This window comes from Larus michahellis, chromosome 1 (assembly GCF_964199755.1).
Source record: "Larus michahellis chromosome 1, bLarMic1.1, whole genome shotgun sequence".
Classification (NCBI taxonomy): Eukaryota; Metazoa; Chordata; class Aves; order Charadriiformes; family Laridae; genus Larus; species Larus michahellis.
Genome location: NC_133896.1, coordinates 65,006,507 through 65,016,406, shown reverse-complemented (window position 1 = coordinate 65,016,406; position 9,900 = coordinate 65,006,507).

Below are 9,900 nucleotides of genomic sequence, written 5' to 3'. Positions count from 1 at the left end.
GGCCACCACTGAAAAGAGTCTGGCCTCATCTTGACACCCGCCCTGTAGATATTTATAAGCATTGATGTGATTCCCTCTCAGTCTTCTCTTCTCCAGGCTAAACAGACCCAGGTCTCTCAGCCTTAAATGAGAAGAAGCTTCATGGCTGTATCCCCATCTTCACATTTCTCTTCAAGCTGAGAGAGTTACGGAATTAATTTTCTAGTTCATAATCAATAACTACAACACTAGAGTGGAACAGAAAGTATTTAAATAATTTCATAAATGCCATAAATATCTCTTATATATCATCTTGTACTATGTGATTTAATTTCACAAAGCCAGTGCTGTAGGATATAGGAACCTGTGAATCTTTCCTACTGTGCCCAGGTTCTGTACAGAGACTTTGTTCTTCTCCAGTTCTCAGAAGTGCAGCTCTTACTCTATGCATGAAAGAAGAGAATGTTCCTGTTCCTTGGTGTTTTAGTTGCTCGAGTGCTTTCCTGACTATCTTGCTGCTCTCCTACTAAGAGGAGACTTTAACTTCCATAGTTAACAAGTTTGCCATCTCTCCCCTCTGCTTTTGAAGCACCCAAAACATATGCCAGGCAGTAACATTACAACATGTTACAAAGAGATAAAATGGAGTCGCGATCAATCAGATCCAAAGATGGCATGGATAAGAGAGGAAATTCTGGTCCATTTAAGTTGCTGGTAATACGCTCACCTCTCTCTCTGGAGCTAGATCTTTTTGTCCTGGCTTTTCTTAGTTAAAAACATGACACTTAGATGCAAACTCTTTCCTGTTGGCCACTAGGTGGTAATAGGGCCAATGAAATGGATTGCAGCCAGCCAGACAGTGAGTCTGCAAAAGTTACTGCTTCAGAATGGAAATTAAGAGGTGGATTTTGTCCTGAAAGTACACACAGGCAAACTGCAATGAACTGAGTTGGGATTTAGCAGATCCCTAAGGAAAACAGGATGCCAAGGAGGGCAAACAGAGTGGCTTCAAGTGGGCTCAGCCTCTTACTGCCAGGCCTGCATCCATATCATACCCCAGACTCACTTAGGAATCTGCTGCAAAAGGAAGAGTGCCACCTTCAACACCTCCACTGCCAGGAGCCTACAGACTTTACTTGGCTGAAAGTCCTCAATCTGCCTCTGATAGCCCAACGGTGGCTTTAAAAATGAGAGTTTCTGATGATCTCACTTTTCAGTATCCCCAGCAGATGTTAGGATCAAATCTATCCTCTGAGCATTTAATTTCAGTGCATCTTTTTGTAACATGTCACCTAGAAAAGTCCCTTGAAGATTAACAGTGATCTCCTCAGGAAGAAAGAATTTCCTGAGAAGTTACAGTGCGACAGACTCCCACAGTAGTATGAAAACATTATACCACCTTCCTAATGAAATCATAAACATCTACCCAAAGAAAGTGGATAAAAAAGTGATTTCAAGTGGAAGTACCTCTAGCAAATTTCAAATCAGTTCTGCCTCTTAAAATAACAGAAGATCAGAACAGCATCACAACAAATTAAGTACCTGACCAAGCATAACAGGAAAAATAAAACAAATATGATTTGTTACTCTCCAAATTAATAAGGAAGTATACAGTGCTGGCACAAAACACTTGGTCCCATTGTATCATCCTTGCTACCTCCCCACCCACCATTTCATACTTGAATGTATTCCTGTATGACTGGAAGAGATGGGATCATCTTGAAGGAAAAAAGTAACTTCGTGGCTTGTATTCGATACTTACTAAATTATTATTTCTTTATAATAGCCAATATGTCTTTAATTTTCAGGGTCTGTGATAATGGAAATGTACCTTTTAAGGAATAAAAAAATAGATCACATTGTTCCCTTGGGACAATTTTAGGCAGGCTAACTTCAGCTAACTTAAATGCATTCACTGAAAGGATAAGTTACAGCATTTACAAAACTAGCCTTTGTACCCACGGGCTGGTGTTCTCCTTCACTATATTAAAGTATTTTGTAAAAACATGTTGAGCAACAATCAAATATTGATATAAAAACTATACAAGTTGAATGTTCATTTATCAAAAAAAGCCTATTTCATATTCTACCAGAAGCCTGGCAGAAACACGGTTAGAGCCATTTAGGAGCACATAAACAAATTAGCAATTTGGAAGACAAGCTCAGATCAATAAATGTCAGATCAGTAGGGTCTCTTGAAAAAAAAATTAGATGGAAGGCACAACAGAGATGTGTCTTTTAATGGATTACAAAGGTGAAAGTGATTAGAGATAAGATTATTCTGAACCCTCTTCAATAAATTGTGCTCAATGCCTTCCTGACAAAGTGATTCCTAGTATGGAATAGTATGGAATTATACTTCCAAATATTTCTAGAATATCTGCTAGTATACATGTTTGTGTATATATGTGTGTGCATGTATATGTACAAATACACACACACACTTTAAATAAGATAATGTTGCAGAAAATGTTGGATTCCTGGTTTGTATTCACTGTGGTACTGCCAGAGAGATGAATGACCTTGAATCAAACTCTGCTACTTTTCTATGCCTCAGTTTCCCCATTTGCAAAATGATGCCAATCATACTGACTTCTTCATGAAGTGTATTGACATCTGCTGATGAAAAATATTTCATGTTAATGGACTGAAACTTGTTTACAGCTATTTCTCACTAGTATGACTTAGGTAAAATAATAGCCATGAGCTTGAGTTCAAAAGAAAAACCTGTGTCAGTGTCAATGTTTTTACCTCCTAGTCAGCACGCTGCTTTTTGCTGCACTTATCTTTTCTTTCCATTGGCATTGTGTTACAGTTTAGAAGTCTTATCAGGTCACAGCACTCGCATAGAGAGCACATAAAGGTTTCATTGCCCCAAAGAACTCAGGGATCTATGACAGGAGTTTTCAATGCGTTCGTGTCAGCTGCATTTGTACCCTTCACCATTGCTTTCTCCACAACATTTCCAATATTGCTAACTTTCATGCTGTTAGTGGGTTTTTTCCTCTGAGGCTCAGAAATACAAGGGGAAAGAAGAGAGAAGAGAAATTCTCCCTCTGGATCTAAGAGCCTATTCTCCAATTCCTTTTCACACTCCCACTCTAGCAGGCCCTGAACAGCTACCTGCCTGTCTGGCCTAATGATTTTCACGCTTACCAAAAGCTTTATTGCAGGATGGTTATTTGGTATCTTTTAAAATGTTGCCATCCATCTCTCTCAAAGCAAAAAGGAATCTGAATAATACCTGACAGCCAACAGATGCGCAGTCAGTAGACACAAAACTGTTTTGAAATTCTCCTACTACCAACCTAACAACAGCATAACTTCTCTTTGTTGCAAGATATGAAAAGCAAACAGAGTGAGATGAGAACACATGCATGAAAGGGACCTTCTTTTCAATACTCAAATTTTCCAAGAAATGAAGAGCTTTTTATACCCAGTAATCGGTCACACCTTGTAACTGTGTGGCTGAGGGGTGCAGGAACTGATCAGGCTGATTTTGTAGGTTTTGCACTCTCTCCATCCCATTATTTTACCAGAGAATGAAAGAAACAGGACATAGACCAGCTTTCTGCTAAGGGTGAGAGCAACTGTACCTAACAGTGCAGTTCCACAACAGTTTTAGGCCGTTCTAATGTGGCGCCATCTCTCTCTTCCTGCTGCACGCTGCACACTCCCACCTTTCTGATCCTATGACCTCATTCAGGGAACAAAACCAAATGGTTCAGGGAATGAAATCAAATGAAAACTAGCCCTGGAAGGAAAGCCTGATTTGTTTTTGCCTGGTTTAATGTTTGAACCCGTTCACTGCAGGACCAAATGGATGGTGACGCTGTTGCAAAGGAAAGGGTGCAAATACAGGCTTAAGATAAGGTGTAGTGCCTCTTCAGCATCCTTGCTACCTAACCTGTTTCTGGCTAAACAAGGAGTTGAACATCCTTCAGCACCCTGATCCATGGTACTTCCACAGCTTGAGAGCCCTCCTTCTAAAGCCAAGCATTCAAATATTGCTGCTCCTCTCTCTCTGTAAACTCGTAGGCTACTGAGGAGTGGCCCCTGATCACAACAAGCTCTTGAGCTCACGTCTTAGACTTAAACATGTGTTGAAGAGCTTTGTTGGACTGCAGAGCTCACGACTGCAACCGTGTGGGTTCCTCAGAATGGGCTTTTCTACTTCCACTTCAAGTGCAATGTTACATGGGTCTGCTTGAAGAAAGAGATGAAGTACCACAAAAAGAATAAAAAGCATCGTAGCCATTACTGTCATCTGTGCAAAGAAAGCATTGCAATGGCACCTTGCCTCTTATGTCTAGTTTACCGTCTTCCTTTGAAGAAATATATTCAAATACTAGGGAAGAATGTGCTTATTTTGCCTAGTCTGCAGACTGGGTTTTGCAGCAAAGCTTCTTCTCAGGGTTTCTGAGCTTTAGGCTTTAACCTGTGCCAAAGAGTAAAGGAGGTGGAAACGGTCAGGGCAAACTGCCTGGGATCCTCGGGCAGAGGGAATGGAGGTAATGATGGGAGAAAAATGCTTAACTGGAATGAAAGTCAAAGATAATTTATGAAAAACAGCAACAAAATAGTTTTTCCAAATAAGACTTATTCACATAATTCACTTATTTTTCTGCTGTTTCTATGGGCCTTTTTATTTGAGGTGGAATGGGACTTTGAAAATCATTTAGCTTGCGTTGTGGTTTAACCCCAGCTGGCAACTGAGCTTGCTCACTCCCCCCACAGCAGCATGGGGAAAAGAGAATTGGAAGGGTAAAAGTGGGAAAACTTGCGGGTTGAGATAAGAACAGTTTAATAATTGAAATAATCATAATTATTATTATTATTGTTATTGTTGTTGTTATTAATAATAACAATAATGAAAAGGAAAATAACAAAGAGAGAGAAATAAAACCCAAGAAAGACAAATGATGCAAATGAAAACAATTGCTCACCAAGAACTGACCAATGCCCAGGCAGTCCCTGACCAGTGGCCCTCTGGCCAACCTTCCCCCAGCTTCATTGATGAGCATGACATCATATGGTATGGACTATCCCTTTGGTCATTTGGGGTCAGCTGTCCTGGATGTGTCTCCTCCCAACTTTTGCACACCCCCAGCCTAGTCAATGGTGGGGTGGTGGGCTCAATGGTGGCTCAGCAATAACTAAAGCATTCTTGAATTATCAATACTGTTTCCATCACAAAGCCAAAACACAGCCCCATATTAGCTGCTATGAAGAAAATTAACTCTAACCCAGCCAAAACCAGCACAGCTTGTCCTGAGGCATTCACATGATAAATAATATACTGCATGCAAAATAATTATATATTACACTGAAAAATTAGGGAGTACTAGGATTAAAGAGGCCTTTTCAACTGTGCTGCTTCCCTTTGTGCAATTCAGCTCCTGTATAGCCACGTAAGTTTTCATTTCATGCTTACATACTGTTTTTCTCAGCAGGCACTCTTCCCGCTATAAAGAAGTCTCAAGGCTCTATGGAGACTGTGTTTAAGCATTCCTGCCTGGGGTCCAGGCCATCAACTCAGTAGACCATTCAAAATGAAGTTGTTTTATATGTTGCTGCACATCAACAGCCTTAAAAGGGCCATGTGGCACGACACAGCTGTGCTCTTCTGAGTGTTTTAGACAGAAGGAAAATGAAACTTTTGAAACAGCAAGACAGGATTCTGAAAGGAAAAAAAGATATGGATCTGGTAAAATCTAAATAAGAGGACAGTGTCTAGTGAGGCTTCACTGACTCTGGGATATACTAATGGAAACTGCTCTGATTGGTAATACAGCTCCAGCAGATGCACTTCATACAGTGCAACCTGCGACACATTGAGGTGAGGCTTTCCTATCTATAACTCCTTCTTACCAAGGTTTCTCTGCTAGCAAAGGTCTGTCACTCAGGGATCACACCTCCTCATATCCCTGAGCAATGCCAGCACAAATTTTTAGAGTAGATTTGGCTTCTCTGGACCTGATCTGATATCAGGTCTTTTAGGGGTTAGTTCATGAAGACATGAAGGGAGAGCAGTTTAATTCCCTTTCTCCCTTTATATCTTTAAGATATAACTTACAGTGTACTGTGAAAAATTCCCTAAGTACAGAAGCAGCTTCAACTGCAGCTTAACACTTTGGTTCCACCTTTGTTTCTTACTTTAGGCTTTGACTTAATTCTCTTCATGCTTCAGTAGACGTGAACTGTAATAATTAGAGCTAGCTTTTGAAATGAGCTGCAGGGATAATTGCCTGGGCTCCCTGTGTATGGAGAGATGACAGAGGGACCATTAAGTTATCTTAGGCTGTGCCTATGCTGAGGGGCTGGTGTGCTTTACGGTGTCTACCACAGCCTTGGGCTCCTGGTCTCCAAGCCTGCCAGACCTGGCATGACCCCTTTTGGCCAGCATGATGGGATTTTCTTTCCCTGGAAATCTGCCTGAGAGGAGAATGAGAGGAGGGGCTGTTGCGTTAACTGAAAAGTGTTCCTGGTTCCACAGTCACCATATGGAAATGTCAGAAAGGAGAAGGAGATCCATGAGTTACTTTCTCACTGTAACGCTAACACTCTCTTTGCTTTTTGCCAGTAGTTACCTGCAGTTTTCTGTTCTTCTACAGATAGCTGGTGTTTGCTGAAGGTTACGCTGAAGAAAGATGCTAAAAAGTGGAAGAAGAATATATCTAGCCATCCTTCTTCATGATGTTTAAGTGGACTATACGTGCAAGCAGCCATCTGGTGCAAATAAAGGACAGGAAGGGGAAAAGAATATTATCTTTTGTTTTTGCTAACCACTTTGCTAAACAAGCATCAGTAACCTTAGAACAACATTTGTTTACCCGTGTTTTTCCACAGAAATTCTTCCTCAGATATAAACTGATTTTTAATTAGGCTTTTGACCCTTCTGTGAAGGGCTTTTAAACAAAAAGGGTAGGGGAAAGTTTCCTGTACTTAGGGTATTTAACAGGTGAACGGTGAACTGAGCCAAAGATCTGCTATAATGTTACAAATTAGCTGGTATTTCTTCTAGCAATTTTACTCAGGCTTTAGGAAATGTTTCCAGTTACTATAATAGGGAAATAGCTGAACAGTTGAGGGTTAAATTTGCATTGAATATTGGGTTAAGTTAAATCCTCAGTGGGGAATGAATAGTTACTAAGGCAACGGGAGCATGTATTCGGTACCTGTGATTCAAGTCTATATCCTCATGCTCATTAACTATCACATTGTTTATTAATATTCACTCTAAAATGGATGTTGCCAGAACCTCTTTGCTTTGACCTAAGTAGCAAGTCATGAATTAACGTGAAAAGAACATGTGACTACTATCAATATATTACGATGCCTCTTGAGAAGCACAGATCTTTGTATCTGAAGAACAACTTTTGCTTCCATGTAATAAAACGTCAAAAAAGCATTTGTAAACAGAATTCTGAAGGGACCTCTGCCCAGAAAACAGCAGGACCTACCACGATCTCCTGAAACAAGCAGTAAAAAAATAGCAAAAAAAGCCAGGCCAAAATACCCACTTAGATACTAAGCACCAATAAGATTTGCTATGCAGGATCAGGCTAAGAGCATCTGACTCTATGTGTTGTTGAAGACCATGACCAATACGAAGTGTTTTAGGCGAAGCTGGAGCACTTGTGTATCCCTATTTTTTTCTGCTGTGATAAATGAGAATAATATGTTCAGAAAATATATCCTAGTTTTGGCCTACGATAGTTTGCAGAGGTCAGGAACATTATGGTAAAGACTTGCAAGAGCCAGCACACATTGTACGACACAATAGCACTTCACAAAGCTCTTAAGACACTTTTTTGTAGCCTCCCACAAGAACACAGAATCAAATACACACAGCAATTCATCCCTGAGCTTACTCATTCCTCTCCCATTCACAAATTCAGTAACAGTAACAGATGCTTCAATCTGAAACAAAAAAAATATATTTAAATTGCCTCCTTGTGAGTGAAAACTCTTCCCATTCAGAATCATCAGAGCCTGTTATTTAATTTTATTTAGATTTTAACTCCATGTTAAAATATACACAATATTATATAAAGCTTACATGACACTTAGACATGAACATGGTGTGTTATTTTAATAGTGTACATATATGACAGTGTGACTGTGTCTGTGTCTGTGTGTGTGTTGATGGAAAGCATGAGCTTGCCTTGCTGTTTCTTGAAACGCTACCAGAGAGAAGTCAGAGTCAACTGGATCATCTCAGTTCATTACTTCAGTAACCTTTCAGAAGGCAAGGCATAACATTAGTCCCTTTGTAAACTTGGCCCTAAACACCCAATGCTTTCCATAATTTGGAGTTAGGCCTTTGAGTCTATAGCGTTTCCTCATCCACAGAGTTTACAACCCACATAGCCGCAATGCTCCCAAGCGTAACAGAGACATGTCTATCAGCCCATCTTAAAAAATTATGCTATTGAAGCAAAGGATCTCATTCTTCACATCCAAGTGAGTCTACGAAAGCAGAAGCACTCAGTTACTGAAACAGAACTAAATCGCCTGTTCTAAATGACATATTGCAGACAAGTATACAGCACGGAGTTGATCTCACATTGATCAATGTGGCAAAAAAATGAACATTTTTGCTTAAGCTACAGTCTAATATCCTACAATATCCTTGACTTTAACTGTCTGAAACCACAGTGATTTGCACACTCCCTGTAACATCACATTGGCCTAAACACAAGAATCATTCAAAGGATTAAAAAAAAAATCATGGTAGGAAAAAATTTGTACATATTATAAGTTCCAGACTTTTTGGTTCATTTTTATTAAATTATTGTCAGTTTTCCATTCTGTAAGGGCAGCTGTCACATGAGACTTGGCACACACTGGACAGCTATGGAAAAGAGGTCAAGATGTCCTCATAGTTAGGATGCTTTTGAAGATACCATGGGATAAAAAGAACGATTATCAATCAAACATTAAAATCTATGAGGAAAAAAGTATTTCTGACAGAGATTTAAGAAGTGTCTGAGTTTTTCACTTGAAGTAGTCTTTACTTTCCTTTCTTTTGCTAGCCTCAGATGCTTGCTTTCTCAGACGCTATAGTGATGAGAATTAGATTAGCCATTATACTAAATACCCAAGCCTTTCTATAGTTAAGACCAGCACCTCAGAAAAGCATCTGAAGTCTTTTGGATTTTACTAGCAATTGAAACTCTAAATCCTCCTTGGGGTCCTTTAAAATACTTAGCCCAAACACCAAAGCCAGGAGACGGCTGGGGATGCTGTGGGGCTATAATTTCCTGGCAGCAGGACTCTGAGGCATCCAGGCACAGCAGGCAGGGGCAGGGCTGCCAAAGAGCATTCATAGAAGTTGTGCTTCCCAGATTTGGTTGAATGGGTTGTCTTGTTCAGGGATGGAAACTTGGGAAGTGCCAGCACAAAATTTCTTGGTAACTTGGTAACTGGAAGCATTTGAACTCTGATTCCTTGCCAGTGAGCATGACACTCATCAAAGAAAGGCAGAAAGAAAGTGAATATCAAATAACTGTAATCAAGTAAGTAGAGTTTCTCAGTTCTATGTGATGTCTGCAGGTTTTTCATTTCCATTGAAGACTAAAAAGAAATACAAACAGGGCTCATCAGAAAGCATCACTGTTGATTTTCTTGCATCAGAGATTAATTGAATATTTAGACCCACAGTCCTGCAAAGGCATGACCTCTGTGACTCGTCCCGTGAAGTCACCTGAACTTCTCCCAGTGCAAACCTGGAAGCCTTTCCAAGACAAGAGTTTTTGATTGACTTTGAGAGGACTTTTAAAAAAATCTCTTCTTTTTGACATTTCTACTGTAAGGAAAACAAGTGGTAAAATATTCTGACCCTACAGTTGATCTCTAGATTCATTCAGATTATTTTAATAAACTGAAGAAATGATGTCTAAGAAAATAAACCAGACA